A 16987-nucleotide genomic window follows, 5' to 3' on the forward strand; every position below is an offset into this window, starting at 1 on the left:
AAGTGTGGCAGTGTCTCGGCCTGCTCCCTCAGCCCAGTGTGGCAGTGTCTCGGCATGCTCCCTCAGCCAAGTGTGGCAGTGTCTCGGCCTGCTCCCTCAGCCAAGTGTGGCAGTGTCTCGGCCTGCTCCCTCAGCCCAGTGTGGCAGTGTCTCGGCCTGGTCCCTCAGCCCAGTGTGGCAGTGTCTCGGCCTGCTCCCTCAGCCCAGTGTGGCAGTGTCTCGGCCTGCACCCTCAGCCCAGTGTGGCAGTGTCTCGGCCTGGTCCCTCAGCCCAGTGTGGCAGTGTCTCGGCCTGCTCTCTCAGCCAAGTGTGGCAGTGTCTCGGCCTGCTCTCTCAGCCCAGTGTGGCAGTGTCTCGGCCTGCTCCCTCAGCCCAGTGTGGCAGTGTCTCAGCCTGCTCCCTCAGCCCAGTGTGGCAGCATCTCGGCCTGCTCCCTCAGCCCGGTGTGGCAGTGTCTCGGCCTGCTCCCTCAGCCCGGTGTGGCAGTGTCTCGGCCTGCTCCCTCAGCCCAGTGTGGCAGTGTCTCGGCCTGCTCCCTCAGCCCAGTGTGGCAGTGTCTTGACCTGCTCCCTCAGCCCAGTGTGGCAGTGACTCGGCCTGCTCCTTCAGCCCAGTGTGGCAGTGTCTCGGCCTGCTCCCACAGCCCAGTGTGGCAGGGTCTCGGCCTGCTCTCTCAGCCCAGTGTGGCAGTGTCTCGGCCTGGTCCCTCAGCCCGGTGTGGCAGCATCTCGGCCTGCTCCCTCAGCCCAGTGTGGCAGTGTCTCGGCCTGCTCCTTCAGCCCAGTGTGGCAGTGTCTCGGCCTGCTCCTTCAGCCCAGTGTGGCAGTGTCTCGGCCTGCTCCTTCAGCCCAGTGTGGCAGTGTCTCGGCCTGCTCCCTCAGCCCAGTGTGGCAGTGTCTCGGCCTGGTCCCTCAGCCCAGTGTGGCAGTGTCTCGGCCTGGCCCCACAGCCCAGTGTGGCAGTGTCTCGGCCTGCTCCCTCAGCCCGGTGTGGCATTGTCTCGGCCTGGTCCCTCAGCCCAGTGTGGCAGTGTCTTGGCCTGGTCCCTCAGCCCAGTGTGGCAGTGTCTCGGCCTTGTCCCTCAGCCCAGTGTGGCAGTGTCTCGGCCTGCTCCCTCAGCCCAGTGTGGCAGTGTCTCGGCCTGCTCTCTCAGCCCAGTGTGGCAGTGTCTCGGCCTGCTCCCTCAGCCCAGTGTGGCAGTGTCTCGGCCTGGTCCCTCAGCCCAGTGTTGCAGTATCTCGGCCTGCTCCCTCAGCCCAGTGTGGCAGTGTCTCGGCCTGGTCCCTCAGCCCAGTGTAGCAGTGTCTCAGCCTGCTCTCTCAGCCCAGTGTGGCAGTGTCTCGGCCTGGTCCCTCAGCCCAGTGTGGCAGCGTCTCAGCCTGCTCTCTCAGCCCAGTGAGGCCGTGTCTCGGTGTGTGAGTGGGTCCTGCTGAGCCATGTCCCAGAGGGACCAGAAGGAGATCACAGAGGTGACAGCTTCAGCATTACCAACAACGATGGAGAGCGAGCGATGAGGGAGGTCCCCGGTAACTGCAGCAGTGGGATCGAAAACAGGCAGCTGAGGTCTCGCACAGAGCGAGGTAAGCGGGGGTCTCATCAAAGATTGCTGAACCTTTAACTGAATGCCTTTGTTTTCCGAAGGGCTTTAATTTTAACCATTACCTCATTTCTTTATTTTTCAAGATTAAAAAAAAATCCCACAACACCAGGTTATTGTCCATCAGGTTTATTTGGTGGTGCCAGCTTTCGGAGCACTGCCCCTTCATCTGGTACCTGTGGAGCAGGATCATGTGACACAGAATTTATCGCAAAAAATCACAGTGTCAAACAACTGAAACGATGTATTGAACAAGTCTAGATTGCTGTTAAGTCATTCATCTTTTAGAATGGGTTGCAGGTTCCGATTCACTGATATGCAAATCCCAGAACTTCTTTCAAGTCACATTCTTGAGGTAACTTAAGGTTTTATAAAAAACGGTGACAGCTCAGACAATGCATTAAAGATGTGGGGTTAGAAACTGTATCTATTCCCATCTTGAGTCAGACTGGTTCTATTTTCAAAGTAGGAATTTATAAAATGTCTCCTGGATTGACTGCCTGCTGATTGTGTTCTTTTTGAATAAAATAGAATGAATCTGCAAATATAATTCTGCAAATGCAATTTCACCTCAGAGAGACTTATATATGTGAGTGTGTATGTGTGAGTGTGAGTGTGAGTGTGTGTGTGTGTGTGTGTGTGTGTGTGTGTGTGTGTGTGTGTGTGTGTGAGTGTGTGAGTGTGTGTGTGTGTGAGTGTGTGAGTGTGTGTGTGTGTGTGAGTGTGTGTGTGTGTGAGTGTGTGTGTGTGAGTGTGTGAGTGTGAGTGTGTGTGTGTGTGCGTGTGAGTGTGTGCGTGTGAGTGTGTGAGAGAGAGAGAAAATGTGTGTGTGTGTGTGTGAGTGTGTGCATGTGAGACAGAGAGAGAAAATGTGTGTGTGAGTGTGTGCGTGTGAGTGTGTGTGTGTGAGTGTGTGAGAGATGGAGGATATGCTTGTGAGCCTTTACTTTTCAACTTATTCTGTGAAAGTCATGTGTAACTTTTTAAAGTCCTTAAAGAATACAGAGGAACTTCGATTATCCAGATATCAATTATCCGAAGTTTGAATTATCCGAAGAAGATCTCAAGGTCCTGCAGAAACGTTATATCCAAGAGGTGAGTGAATTCGGATTACCTGTACTGAAGGACGTGTGAAAACGCTGACAAGACCAGAGAAGCATAAGCAGCTCCAGCATCAGTGACTGGATGGTTTTTACGTAAGGGTTAGTTACACAGCCCTTTGCAAATGCAAGTGCTTTATTCCTATCACTTTATCGGGCCGTTCATGAACAAAATGGCAGGGAAAATAAACGCATGCCCGAGGCGAGGCAACTGTCTCTCTATCGTGTTCTTGGAAACCGACAAATGCTCTCGTGATTGTAGACGCTGTTCGGGACTCTGTTTGATGCTGGGATTTCATATATAGTACAGAGGGGCAGGCACTATTTCGTTCAGATAATTGATTATTCGGTTAATTGATTCAATGCCTTTCCTCTGGGACTCAGAGTTTTCTGTTAAGTCCGCTCCCCGTTCAGGAGACTAGGCAGCAGCAAACCGCTCCCTCTGGCAGCTCCTTCCCTCCACGTACCACCCTCTGTGTGAAAATGTTGCCCCTTAGGTCCCTTTTAAATCTTTCCCCTCTCATCTTCGCTGTTTACTCCAATTTTGATGTTATCTACAAACTTACTAACTGTACCTCCTATGCTCACATCCAAATCATTTATATAAATGACTAAAAACAGTGGACCCAGCACCGATCCTTGTGGCACTCCACTGGTCACAGGCCTCCAGTCTGAAAAGTAACCCTGCACCACCACCTTCTATCTCCTACCTTCGAGCCAGCTCTGTATCCAAGTGGCTAGCTCTCCCTGTATTGCATGAGATCTAACCTTGCTAGCAGGTCTCCCATGAGGAACATTGTCGAACGCCTTACTGAAGTCCACATAGATCACGTCCACCGCTCTGCCCTCATCAATCCCTCATCAATGTTACTTCTTCAAAAAACTCAACCAAGTCACGAGACATGATTTCCCATGCACAAAGCCACGCTGACTGTCCTTAATCAGTCCTTGCCTTTCCAAATTCAGGTACAGCCTGTCCCTCAGGACTCCCTCCAACAACTTGCCCACCACCAACATCAGGCTCACTGGTCTGTTGTCCCCTGGCTTCTCCTTACCACCATTCTTCAACAGTAGCACCACGATAGCCAACCTCCAGTCTTCCAGCACCTCACCTGTGGCTATCGATGATACAGATATCTCAGGAAAAGGCCCAGCAATTACTTGCTTAGCTTGCCACAGCGTTCTAGGGTACACCTGATAAGGTCCTGGGGATTTATCCACTTTTATGTGTTTCGAGACATCTAACACCTCTTCCTCTGTAATGTGGACATTTTTTAAAAATGTCACCATCTATTTCCTTACTTTCTGCGACTTCCATGTCCTCCTTCATGATAAACATCATGCAAACTACTTGTTCAGTATCTCCCCAGTCTCCTGCGGCTCCATACATAGACCGTCTTGCTGATCTTTGAGGGGCCCTATTCTCTCCCTAGTTACCCCTTTGTTATTAATGTATTTATAAACTCCCTTTGGATTCTTCTTAACCTTACTTGCTAACACTATCTCATGTCCCCTTTTTGCCCTCCTGATTTCTCTCTCAAGTATACTCCTACTGCCTTTATACTCTTCCAAGGATTCACTCGATCTCTGCTGTCTATACCTGCCATATGCTTCCTTTTTTTTCCCTTTACTAAAACCTCAATTTCTCTCATCATCCAGCATTCCCTACAGCTATCAGCCTTCCCTTTCATCTGAACAGGAATGCAGTATACTTTCTCTGGACTTTCATTTCCTCATTTTTGAAGGCTTCCCATTTTCCAGCTGTCCCTTTTACCTGCGAACATCTATTCCCAATCAACGTTTGAAAGTTTTTGCCGAATACCATCAAAATTGGCCTTCCTCCAATTTAGAAATTCAACTTTTAGATGTGGTCTATCCTTTTCCATCACTATTTTAAAAATTCCTCTCCATCTAAACCCTTAACACTATGGCAGTCCCAGTCTATGTTTGGAAATTTAAAATCTCCTACGATAACCACCCTATTATTTTTATAGATAACTGAGATCTCCTTACAAATTTGTTTCGCAATTTCCCTCTGACTATTGGGGGCTCTATAATGCAATCCCAATAAGGTAATTATCCCTTTCTTATTCCTCCGTTCCACCCAAATAACTTCCTTTGATGTATTCCCAGGAATATCCTCCCTTAGTCCAGTAGTTATGGGATCCCTTATCAAAAACACCACTCCCCCTCCTCTTTTGCCTCCCTTTCTGTCCTTCCTGTAGCATTTGTATCCTAGAACATTAAACTGCCAGTCCCATCCCTGAGCCATGTTTCTGTAATTGCTATGATATCCCAGTCCCATGTTTCTAACCATTCCCTGAGTCCATCTGCCTTCCCTGTTAGGCCCCTTGCATTGAAATGAATGCAGTTTAGTTTATCAGTCCTACCTTGTTCTCGACTTTATCCCTGCCTGCCCTGACTGTTTGACTTGCTTCTTCTCTCAACTGTACCAGTCTCAGATTGATCTCTTTCCTCACTATCTCCCTGGGTTCCATTCACCACCACCCCTCCCCCACCTTACTAGTTTAAATCCCCCCAAGCAGCTCTCGCAAATCTCCCTGTCAGTATATTAGTCCCCTTCCAATTTAGGTGCAATCCGTCCTTCTTGTCCAGCTCACGTCAACCCAGAAGAGATTGCAATGATCCAAAAATGTGAACTCTTCACCCCTGCACCAGCTCCTCAGCCCATCATTCATCTGCTCTATCCTCCTATTCCTACCCTCACTAGCTCATAGCACCGGGAGTAAACCAGATATTACTATCCTCAAGGACATACTTTTTAAATTCCTGCCTAACCGTCTGTATTCTCCCATCAGAATCTTATCCTTTTCCCTTCCTGTGTCGTTAGTTTTAGATTAGATGAGATTCCCTACAGTGTGGAAACAGGCCCTTCAGCCCAACCAGTCCACACTGACCCTCCGAAGAGCAACCCACCCAAACCCATTTCCCTCTGACTAATGCACCTCACACTACGGGCAATTCACCGACCTGCACATCTTTGGACTGTGGGAGGAAACCGGAGCACCCGGAGGAAACCCACGCAGACACGGGGAGAATGTGCAAGTTTCACACAGACAGTTGCCCGAGGCTGGAATCGAACCTGGGACCCTGGTGCTTTGCGGGAGCAGTGCTAACCAGTTCCAATATGTGCAATGATCCCCTGCTGGTCCCTCTCTCCTTTCAGATCATTCTGCATCCTCTCTGAAACATCCTTGATCCTGGCACCGGGGAGGCAACATACCCTTCTGGTTTTCACTGCTGGCAGCAGAAACATCTGCCTGTGTTTCTAGCGAGAGAGTCCCTTACCACAATCGATCACTTGGAACCTGACATACCCCACATTATATTTGAGCTGTTCTCAGTACCAGAAACTTGGCTGTTCGTGCTACATTCCCTTGAGAGTCCATCACCTCCTACATTTTCCAAAACACCATACTTGTTTGAGATGGGGATAGTCACAGGAGAGTCCTGAACTACTTGCCTATCCCTCCTACCTTTACTGGTTTTAACCCATCTATATAACTACATCTGCAGCTTTCCTCCCTTCCTATAACTGCCATCCATCACACCCCCTTGGTCTTGTACATTCCTCATTGCCTCCCACTAAACTCTAACCTATCCATGCGATCTGATAGGATTTGCAACCAAAGACACTTCCTGCAGACATAATCATCAGTAACATGGAAACTCCCCCTAAACTCCCACATCCAACAGGAAGAGCACGTCACTCTACTTTTGTCCATCTTTGCTCCTTCAGAATCCACAGACACCGAAAGTAACACCGTCTTATTGCTCTTAAAAATACCTCTCCAGGCTAATTTTTTACTTATGGTTGATATTTGTAAAATTTAATTAAGAGACAGAACTCAGTAAAACATAGAATCAAGAAATAACCCACTCTGGTCATTACTCTAGATCTACAGCCAGGTTACATGCAAAAACCACACACTTATCTGTTCCTGTGCTGTGACCTCTCCAACACCGGTTCCTCCAAGATCAACTGTGAATCTCACTGTACGTTAATTATTCCTAGATGCACTCTGATGTCCAGAGATACATGAATTCAGCCAGCAAAGACAGTAACTGTGCAGATTCACTGCTGGGTCAGGCAGCAGTGTAGGTTTCTTTCTCTCTCTCCCTCATTGAACACATGGTCACTGCCTTTGTCTGTCTTCCTCCTTTTAAAAGTGCCGTTGTTTTGATCTTTTCTCCCCAAAGTTCCAAAACGATGTAACAGTTTATAAAACAGTAATTGCTGCTCATGGAATTCGAGGAAATCACCTCCAACACCTAAAATGCCTCAAAAAAAGGAGTAGGTCTTACAGCCACAAATTTTTCCCGTCCTCCATCTTGGATTACCCAGGATCCTTTTGTGCGGTTAGGGCGGGGCATGGTGACACTTGATGGACAGCGGTATTTTTCCAAGTCAGGATGGTTGAGTGTCTTGGAAGGAAACTTGAAGGTGGTGGTGTTCCCATGTATCTGCTGCTCTTGTCCTTCGAGATGGCAGAGGGTATGGGTTTGGAAGCTGCTGTCCATGTGAATCCGTTTGAGGATGTGCTGCTATGGCTGTCACACATCTCCCTCTGGAGTGTGCCTTTGTAAAGGGAGTCTGGAGGGAGATGCAGTGGTTTATGTCGAGGTTTGTCCCGAGCAGCTCCATGCTCTCCGGGCTGTTCCCCGGGACACACACCGAGACAAACGTCGCCTGTGCCTGGAGGACCGTCACCTCGGTGAAAGACGCTCTTTGTTCTGCCCGAAACGTGTCGGTCTTCCAGGGCAAGGAGTTGACCCTGACCGAGTGTTGCAGACTGGCACATCCCAAGGTCCAGGCCTACGTGCTGAGGGACACACTGAAGCTTGGGGCAGCTGCGGTGGGGAAAGACCACCGTCTGAGGTCTTCCTACTGAAGTACAAACGGGATCTGTTCACTTTTGCGGCAAATGTGTGTAAATAGTCTCCTGCGTAGGTAAGAAATACCTTCGGCCTTACAACCGCAGGGAATGTCAGATTGAAGATTTGATATGCAAAGCCTGTACAGAACTGCTTTAGTACCTGTTTATGTAGATTCGGGTAATTTTTGTGAATAAAGTATATTTTTTACAATTTAAAAAACAGTGGTTCTCCCAGGACGAGGCTATCCCATTGCACCTCAGGTGTACGGATTCCTACTCAGATGTCTCAGAATGTGAGATACTTGCCTGTGAAATTTGTGATAATGGGGCACTGCGTTCGCGCTCTCCCCTGGTTTACAAACTAATAACAGATTGTATTTGCACATATCCAGCAGGTGGTGCCTGTTATCACAACGTGCATATGACTGCATTTCATGACCAGCAGCTGCTCTCTGTGCGTCGCTTAAATTCTACCCCCCACTCCATGGATGCTTAGTCCACCTTTTATTTTGTTCCACCCTGCAATAAATACTATGCTCAACAAAGAACAGTACAGGAACAGGCCCTCAGCCCCACCAAGTTCAGGCGACACAGGACACATTTCTAAATGAACCATCTTTGCCTCAAGGTGGTCCATAACCCTGTATTCCCTGCCTGATTGTATTTCCATCAAGATGCCTCTTAAATATTGCAACAGTGTCAGCCTCTTCCATTTCCTTTAGCAGCACATTCCAGGCACTTAACACCGTTGTCTCTCACACCCCCTTTTACCTTCAACCTATTTCATAGAGTCAGATAGAAACAGACCCTTCGGCCCAACTCGTCTATGCTGACCAAGTTTCTCCAAACTGCACTAGTCCCATTTGTCAGTCTTTGGCCCATATCCCTTTAAACCTTCCCTATTCATGTGTCTGTCCAAATGTCTTTGAAATTTTGTAATTGTACCGCTGCCTCTGGTAGTTCACTCCACACACCAACCATCCTCAGTGTTAAAAAGTTACCCCTCAAGTCTCTTTTAAATCTTTCTCTTCTCACCTTAAAAATACGCCCCCTAGTTTTGAACTCCCCCACCCGAGGGAAAAGACCTTCGCTATTCACCTTATTTATACCCTTCATGCTTTTATAAATCTCTGTAAGGTCACCCTTAACCCGTACACTCCAGTGAAGAAAGTCCCAGCTGATCCAGCCTCTCCTTATAACTCAAACCGGCCAGTCTCAGTAATATCCTTGTAAATATTTTCTGACCCCTGTCCAATTTAATAACAAGCTTCCGATATAAGGTGCCAGAATCAGACACAGTATTCCAAAAGTGGCCTCACCAACATCCTGTACAACTGTAACATGACATCACTCCTTTCCTCAGTGGCCTGAGCATTGAAGGCAAACACGCTGAATTCCTTCTCAACCACCTTAGCTTTTTGTGACATAACTTTCAAAGAACTATGTACCTGAACCCCTAGGTCACTCTGTTCAACAACACTACCCAGGGCTCCACCATTAACTGCATCATCAGTCCTTGTTTGTTTTACCGAAATACAACACCTCACCTTTATCCAAATGAGACTCCATCTGCCACTCCTGGTGTCATCCGCAAACTTACTAACCATGTGTCCTAAATTCTCATCCAAATGGTCTCTATAAAGGACAAACAAGAGTGGCCCCTCCATCGAGCCCTGCAGAGCACCACTGGTCACAGGCCTCCAGTCTGAAAAACAACCTTCCAACACCACCCTCTGTCTCCTACTCCCAAGCCAATTTGACATCCAATTGATAAGCTCTCCCTGAATCCCATGTGATCGAACTTTACTAATTAGTCCACCATACGGAACCCTTGTCAGAGGCCTTGCTAATGTCGACGTAGACTCGACTGCTCTGCCCTCATCTATATTCTTGATCACATTCTCAAAAATCTCAATCAAGTTTATGAGTCACAGTTTCAGATGCGCAAAGCCATGCTGACTATCCCGAATCAATCCTTGCCTTTCCAAATGCACATAAATCCTATCCCTCAGAATTCCCTCCAACAACTTACCCTCCACTGATGGAAAACTCACGGATCTATAGTTCCCAGGATTCTCCTTACAGCGTTTCTTAAATAACGGCACAACATTAGCCACCCTCCAGTACTTCACCCGTGGCTGTAGATGATACAAATATCCCAGCTAATGGCCCCACAATTTCTTCCCGAGCTTCCCATCCACATTGAAGAATCATCGAATCTCTGCAGTGTGGAAGCAGACCATTTGGCCCAACAAGTCCACATCGACCCGCTGAAGACTATCCCACTCAAATCCATTTCCCCATTGCTCTACATTTACCCCTGACTAATGCACCTAAACTACACATCCCTGAACACTATGAGCAATTTAGCATGGCCACGCCACCAAACCTGCACATATTTGGACTGGGGGAGGAAACTGGAGCACCCAGAGGAAACCAACACAGACACATGGAGAACATGCAAACTCCACACAGACGGTTGCCCAAGGCTGGAATCGAACCTGGGTCACAGGCACTGTGAGGCAGTAGTGCTAACCACTGAGCTACCGTACCACCACCCCTATGATTATGAAGAGCTGCTTTCCTGGTGTTGTTACTATGGAGGAAGTGTCAGCGTTCGATGTCATTACTTTTGTAAAGCCAATGGTGATCTGTGGCCACTACACATGTGCAACAGAACACAGAAACCCACAAGTTGCTCAGAGAATCTCTGCTTCCATGAGGTCTACTGTACCTTAAATTCTTTTCTGGAAAAGTGTTGTGTTAACTGAATGCCAAGTGCTCAACCTTTAGGAATTATGACGTCTTTTGAGGTAGCATGCTGGAAATTAAGCGGTTATTCCCCGGCTCGTCATAGATTTTATAAAAGCAGGTAAAATTCCCCAAATTATCTGTGTTTGTTAGAACCAGATCGATAGGAAACATGGCCTAGTGTCTGTGCTTAACAAGAGTTACTATCTAATTAAAATAACTAAATTCTAACTATAGACATACAATTATGCCCCACCAATGTATAACTGAACGAGATAAAACCCCTATCCCTGTAACCCTGCATGTCCCATGGCTGATCCACCCAGCCTGCACATCCCTGGACACTATGGAGCAATTTAGCATGGAGAAAGTGAGGACTGCAGATGCTGGTGATCAGAGTCGAGAGTGTGGTGCTGGAAAAGCACAGCAGGTCAGGCAAGCATCCGAGGAAGCTGCCTGATCTGCTGTACTTTTCCAGCAATTTAGCACGGCCAATCCACCCTAACCTGCACATCTTTGGACTGAGAGAGGAAACCGGAGCACCCGGGGGAAACCCACACAGACACAGGGAGAATGTGGCAACTCTACACAGGCAGTCGCCCGAGGCTGGAATGAAACCCGTGTCCCTGGTGCTGTGAAACAGTAGCGCTAACCATCAAGCCACCCTACGACTTAAAGTCTCTGCCTTATTGTTTAAGTGCACAGTTTCCAGCAACTGATGAGGATTAGTAAACTGGTTTTCCTCAGGCTGGTGGTTTTATTACACTGCTCTTTCCTTACCCAAGGTCTGGTAACTTCTGCCCAATCATTCCCACCCATCAGCCATTCAGCTGTCTGAGAGCCAATCAGATAGTTGTTGGCAGACAGAAAGTCTCTGTCATCGACAATAAGTCACCATTGTCCAGGAGGGGGCACTGCAGACTGATAGTTACGCCAAATTGCAAATTCTAACCGAGAAACAAAGCTTTTATATCCCAATGAAGTACCACTTCTCAGTTAGCCAATCTTTGGAAGCTGTGCAATTGAGGGGAAATGTGAATAACTATCAACACATTTGTCATTCAGACTCTTAAACCCAGACTGTACCCTTTACTCAGCACCGCCCTCTTGAACTGTCCGACCTGTCCATCTTCCTTCCCATCTATCCGCTGCACTCTCCCGTCTGACTTATCACCATCTCCCCCAACCTGCATCCACCTATTGCCTTCCCAGCTACCTCCCCCCCGGCCTAACCCGCCATCCTCCGATATATCTCTCAGCCCCCTTTCCCCCCCTCCCCACCCCACCCCACCACACCCATTCCTGATGAAGGACTTATGTCTGAAACGTTGACTCTCCTGCTCCTCGGATGCTGCCTGACCTGCTGTGCTTTTCCAGCACCACACGTTTCAACACTGTACCTTTACTAGCAGTGTAAAGATGGAAGTTAATGTTCCTGAAAAATGATCAAACTGCAATGCAATGCTGATGTAAATGGAGGAAACTTTCAAATGATCCGATGGTATTCCTTTGTATCGGTATATTTGAAGATGAGCAATGAAAGGTGTGCAGCCCATTAGCTGAGGGTATATTCTGAATGTACATGAGTCATACCAGTCATACAACATGGAAACAGACCCTTCGGTCCAACCAGTCCATGCCAACCCTAATCCCAAACTAAACTAGTCCCAACTGCCTGCTCCTGGCCCATATCCCTCCAAACATTTCTTATTCATGAACTTATCCAAATATCTTTTAAACATTGTAAAGGTAGTCGCATCCACCACTTCCTCTGACAGTTCTTCCCACGCCCGAACTGTTCTCTGTGTTAAAAAAAAGCCTTCATTGTCTTTTGTAAAATCTTTCTCCTCTCACCTTGAAAATATGCCCCCTCATCTTGAAATCCCCCACCCTCGGGAAAAGACACTTATCTATACCCCTCATTATTTTATAAACTCTGTAAGGTCACCTCTGAACCTTCTACGCTCCAGTGAAAGAAGTCCCAGCCTATCCAGCCTCTCCTTATCACTCAAACCCTCCATTACTGGGAACATCCTGTTGAAGGCTTTCCAGCTTAACAATGTCTTTCCTGTAATCGGGAGACCAGACCTGGGCATAGGCCTCCACGTAACGTTCCAATTCCAAAACCCAATATAGTGTGGACTCAGTACAATGTATATGGCCCCTGGCAATTGACATTTCCGCCCTGGGAGAAACACTGTGACAATTCATTCTATACCCCAAAATTTAATAACTTTGTAGACCTCTGTCATGTTCATCTGGAGCAACCCCGTGTTCGACGGTCTGTTCCCCGGGACGCACACCGAGACAGGTTGGGTATTTTAAAAATCATTAAGGTGGACAAGTCCCTCGGCCCTGATGGGATCTCTCCCAGAATGCTGAAGGAGGCAGGTGAGGGAATTTCTGGAACCTTTGAGCTCCTCCGTGACATCCACCCCCATTGTCTGCAGCAGGAGCAGGTTCTGCATACTTTCCTGGAGCTGGGACAGTTTTCCCCGCCTCTCTCTCGCCTCCTGAACACCTTTGAGGATGAAGAACCTATTGATGTTCCCTTTTACTGTTTCCCACCAGTCCGCTCGGGACTCAAAGAGGGGCTTCACAGTTCTCCAACCTGCGTAGTATCTCTTGAGCTCCTCAATGTTTCCTGGGGTCAACAGCTTTGTGTTCAGCTTCCACGTTCCCTTACCAGCCCGCTGCTCGTCCTGTAGGTGACAGTCGGCCAGCAGGAGGCAGTGGTCAGAGAAGAACACCGGCTTGACGTCGGTGGATCTGACCGAGAGCGTTCGGGACACAAACAGGTAATCTATCCTTGAGCGGATATCTACGTTGCGCTCGGTCTGCAGGGGTGCTGAAGACGTTGTGCAGCTTGGCATCTTTTACCGTGTCCATCAGGGCTCTGGACGTAGTGTCCAGTTTACTGTCCCCCCACTGGATCGTCCATCTGCATCAATGACCGGCCTGGACGTAGCCAGCAACAGTGGAAGCAGCTGCAGGACGGCCAACCGTTCACTCTTACCCACTGGGGCGTACACATTAATCAGTCTCAGGGGAGCATTCCTGTACATGACGTCAGTGACGAGGAGGTGCCCACCCACCACCTCCTTAACCTCGGAGATGGTGAAGTTGCCACCTCGCAACAGGATACCCAGGCCGGAGGCGCGGCTCTCGTTGCCTCCCGACCAAACTGACGGCCCATGGGCTCACAAGCTTGACCATCTCCTGTAGTTGCTGAGGTGCAGTATCCCACACTCCTGCAGAAACAGGACGTCGGCTTTAACGTTGGCCAAGAAGGCCATCGTAGAAACACATCGCGTAGCCGATTTGATGCTACGCACATTGATGCTGGCAATTTTTATAATCTCTCCGATAAATTGTTTGGGCCAAACAGCCTGTCTCCAACACTGTAAACTTGTATAATTAGAAGAATAAGTGGACAGAGATGAACATAAGAGAGGATGGTGTAAGACGTGCAGCATTATCTGTGGACTGAGGTGAAACTGAATTGAAGGTAGATGCTCGGTATTTAGGAAACTGTATGAAGCAGAGAGTGAGCGCCCTCTGTTAAATGATCTGCTTTTTGTTTGTAAACCAGGGGAGAGCGCGAACGCAGTCCCCCACTACCACAAATTTTGCAGTCGAGTATCCCGCATTTGGGGACATCGCAGGCGTCAGCACACCCGAAGTGCAATGGGATAGCCTCGTCCTGGGAGAACCACCTTGGTGATCATGGTATCTCCCCTGCCAGGTAAGTATGCTTAATACTCTCACTCGCTCAAACCCAACAGCAGCCCACAGCTCTTACACTCACACTGACTGCATTTTCCAAAATCGAAAATTCACCTGCCTGAGGTTTCCTGTCTGCACAACAGCGCAATTTCTCACCTGGATCAAAGAACACCCGGAAAGGCTCATGTTTCACTGAATACTGCACTCACTGGGCGCCCTGACAAGCTGCGCTAATTTGCATTTCTTCCTCAAACGGAAATTTTTTTTTATTTCAAAAATATACTTTATTCATATATATTTAATCTATACAATTGGACATGTCATCATTCTGTAAACATTCCATTTCTTTACATATCGAAACAGGGTGATCATTCATATTCACAGGTTAGTGCGATTACATTGAGCTCAGACGCCAGCGGAGCCCAAATGACTGCGCGGGCCCCCTGTTCTTCGTTAGGCAGGCAGATGTTAGACGGTGGTCTTTCCCCACCGCGCCTTGGCGGCAGCTGCCCCAAGCTTCAGCGCGTCCTTCAACACGTAGTCCTGGACCATGGAATGTGCCAGTCTGCAACACTCAGTCGGGGTCAACTCCTTCAGCTGGAAGATCAACAGGTTTCGGACCACCCAGAGAGCGTCCTTCACCGAGTTGATGATCCTCCAGGCGCAGTTGATGTTCGTCTCGGTGTGCGTCCCGGGGAACAGGCCGTAGAGCACGGAGTCCCGTGTCACGGCGCTGCTCGGGACGAACCTCGACAGACACCACTGCATTCCTCTCCAGGCTTCCTCTGCATAGGCACATTCCAGAAGGAGGTGTGTGACAGTCTCGTCCCCCCCGCAGCCGCTTCGAGGGCAGTGTGCGGTGTGGCAGAGAGTCCGGGCGTGCATAAAGGATCTCACAGGCAGAGCCCTTCTCACCACCAGCCAAGCCATGTCTTGGTGCTTGTTGGAAAGTTCTGGCGATGAGGCATTCTGCCAAATGGCTTTGACAGTCTGCTCAGGGAACCGCTCGACAGGATCCGCCCTCTCCTTTTCCCGAAGGGTCTCAAGGACACTACGTGCTGACCACTTCCTGATGGACTTGTGGTCAAAGGTGTTTTTCTTGATAAATTTCTCCACGAAGGACAGGTGGTACGGAACGGTCCAACTACTCGGAGCGTTCCGCGGCAGCGAGGCCAGGCCCATCCTTCGCAACACCGGGGACAGGTAGAACCTCAGTACGTAGTGACACTTGGTGTTTGCGTACCGGGGATCCACACACAGCTTGATGCAGCCACACACAAAGGTGGCCATCAGGGTGAGGGTTGCATTGGGTGTGTTTTTTCCCCCATTGCACCGGTCTTTGTACATTACATCTCTTCGGACCCGGTCCATCTTTGATCTCCACACGAAGTGGAAGATGGCCCGGGTGACTGCGGCGGCACAGGTTCTGGGGATAGGCCAGACCTGTGCCACGTATAACAATACTGAGAGTACCTCACATCTGATGACCAGGTTCTTACCCACGATGGAGAGCGACCGTTGCTCCCATCTGCCCAGTTTCTGTCTCACCTTCCTGATCCGCTCCTCCCAGGTCTTGGTGCACGCCCCAGCCCCCCCGAACCAAATACCCAGCACCTTCAGGTGGTCAGTCCTGACGGTGAAGGGGATCGAGGATTGGTCGGCCCAGTTCCCGAAGAGCATGGCCTCACTCTTGCCTCGGTTTACCTTGGCCCCCGAGGCCCGTTCGAACTGGTCACAAATGCACATGAGTCTGTGCACGGACAGCGGATCCGAGCAGAAAACGGCGACGTCATCCATGTACAGGGAGGCCTTAACCTGCAGGCCCCCGCTGCCAGGAATAGTCACCCCTCTCAGGCTCGCATCCTTCCTGATGGACTCGGCAAATGGCTCTATGCAACACACAAACAAGGCAGGAGAGAGAGGGCAGCCCTGCCTGACTCCAGATCTGACTGGGAAGCTATCTGATTCCCACCCATTGATTGAGACTGCACTGAAAATGTTGGTGTAGAGCAGTCTGATCCAATTAGCGATTCCCTCCCCAAAGCCCATTTTGGAGAGGACATCCCTCATATATGTATGTGATATCCTGTCAAAGGCTTTCTCCTGGTCCAGGCTGATGAGGCAGGTGTCCACCCCCCTGTCCTGCACGTAGGCGATCGTATCTCTGAGGAGTGCGAGACTCTCAGCGATCTTCCTGCCCGGTACAGCACAGGTTTGGTCAGGGTGAATCACCGACCCCAGAGCAGACCTGACCCGGTTGGCGATGACCTTTGACAAGATTTTGTAGTCTGTGTTTAACAGTGAGATCGGTCTCCAATTTCTAATTTCTTCCCTCTCCCCCTTCTGCTTGTAGATGAGGGTGATGATGCCTTTCCTCATGGATTCACTCATGATACCTGCCCGAAGCATACTGACATACACCTCCAGCAGGTCCCGGCCAATCAAGTCCCAAAGAGCGGAATAGAGCTCGACCGGTAAGCCGTCGCTTCCGGGAGTTTTATTCTTTCCGAAGGACTCGAGGGCCTTGGTCAGCTCATCCAGAGATAGCGGCTGGTCCAGCCTCTCTCGTGTTCCGTCGTCTAGGACCTCCGTGATCGAGGACAGGAACGACTTGGAGGCCGCGCTGTTGGTCGGCTTCGCGTCATACAGACTGGCGTAGAAGGATTTGCTGATCCTCATGATGTCAGCCTGAGATGACGTTACCGAGCCATCTTCTTCCTTCAGGCTGCTGAGCACGGAGCTCTCTTTGTGCACCTTCTGGAAGAAGAAACGTGAGCACGTCTCGTCCTGCTCCACCGAGCGGACCCTGGACCGGAAGATTATCTTGGAGGCCTCCGAGGCAAAGAGCGAGGCTTGCTGGCCCTTCACCTCCTTGAGGTCCTCCGTGACATCGACCCCCAACGTCTGCAGCAGG

The 16987-nt window shown here is 49.4% G+C and overlaps 1 non-coding gene across 1 annotated transcript; it reads right to left on the reverse strand.

Annotated features, from left to right (window-relative positions):
- Positions 1 to 13936: 13936 nt before the first annotated feature.
- On the reverse strand, positions 13937 to 14100 carry LOC148140615 (U1 spliceosomal RNA). The gene has a single exon (XR_015753215.1). It is a non-coding gene; the product is annotated as a U1 spliceosomal RNA (small nuclear RNA).
- Positions 14101 to 16987: the final 2887 nt, after the last annotated feature.

The sequence above is a fragment of the Chiloscyllium plagiosum genome, unplaced genomic scaffold (genome assembly GCF_037043375.1).
Source record: "Chiloscyllium plagiosum isolate Xiang-an unplaced genomic scaffold, Cpla_swu_hap1 HiC_scaffold_35, whole genome shotgun sequence".
NCBI classification, from domain to species: domain Eukaryota; kingdom Metazoa; phylum Chordata; class Chondrichthyes; order Orectolobiformes; family Hemiscylliidae; genus Chiloscyllium; species Chiloscyllium plagiosum.